Below are 1,206 nucleotides of genomic sequence, written 5' to 3'. Positions count from 1 at the left end.
CTAGAGTCATTTTCTATTAAGGTATCTTTACTTTTACTCACGTATGACAATTGGGTACTTTTTCCAACACTTTAAGCAATCAATATTACTTTAGCAAAACTGGACACTTCAAAAGAATCAAACATACTTAGATTAGCTTGACATTTTTCACCTTGTTCGCACATGGCGCCAAAACGCCCAGTTCTCGTGGCAAGCACCTGTCAAGGACAGTTAAGTGTTATCAGCAACTGCAAATAAAATGACAGATGCACAACTACCATGGACGATATATTTTGGCTACTATCCTAGATAATAAGAGAAAGGTAGCACTTTTGGTAAATTACAACTTTTGTATCCTGTATAGCCTTTGGCTATGAGTAGAAAACATTGCCCCTCAAATTCATCCAGTATGTACTCTAGGATGATAGCATGGTAATGGCATAGCCTAGCTTGTAACCAAACGTTGTTACCTCAAGTCAATACTATTTCATTTAACAATTCAAATTGGCAGTTAATATTAGCCTACCACAAATATGGCCAAGTCTAAAAAAATAACATTAAAAAAAATAAACGACCACCTAACTCAACATTTGAACGGTGATTTCGATTTGGGCATAGTCTACTTTTGCATTTTTTGCACCGTTCTTACCCTGCGCCAAAAATGCACCTTGACGCGCTGGCAGAAAACAGACGTCTAGGAGATATATAAATTATCAAATGTATTCAATAGTCTTATTAGTGTAGGTCTAGTTGTCAGTAAAAATGACTAGGCCTGTGCACAGCCACTAAAGATGATGTATTTAAAAGTAAAGTCAAAATATAATATCTTTTTAGGAATTAAAATATTATCGTTATAAAATTCGTTTGGCCCGTAAAATAAGATTGTATCCAATCGGTTGTCGGAATATGCCTAATTTAAATGTCTCACTTTAAGCGTAAACCAATCCAGCTGGGCAAGGCTTGATGGCCGAACGTTACGGATATTTTTTCGTGCTTCATTACAACACAGATTAGCACTAATGGGATTTTCCAAGATTTGATGACATTAACAAACAGTACACTCCAACTGAGTTCCACCTCTGGTTTTTCGTCTCGCAGTCTGTGTGAGTTTGAGGGGTGGGGCCAACTCAACTTCATGCATGCGGAGACTCCGGCAATAGATGGGGTTGGACGCAAATAACCCAGGATTATGAGTGACTTGTCTGAGTTGGAAGGTTTCCGACGCTT

Source organism: Oncorhynchus kisutch, linkage group LG2 (assembly GCF_002021735.2).
Source record: "Oncorhynchus kisutch isolate 150728-3 linkage group LG2, Okis_V2, whole genome shotgun sequence".
Lineage (NCBI taxonomy): Eukaryota > Metazoa > Chordata > Actinopteri > Salmoniformes > Salmonidae > Oncorhynchus > Oncorhynchus kisutch.
This window is presented reverse-complemented; position numbering follows the sequence as displayed.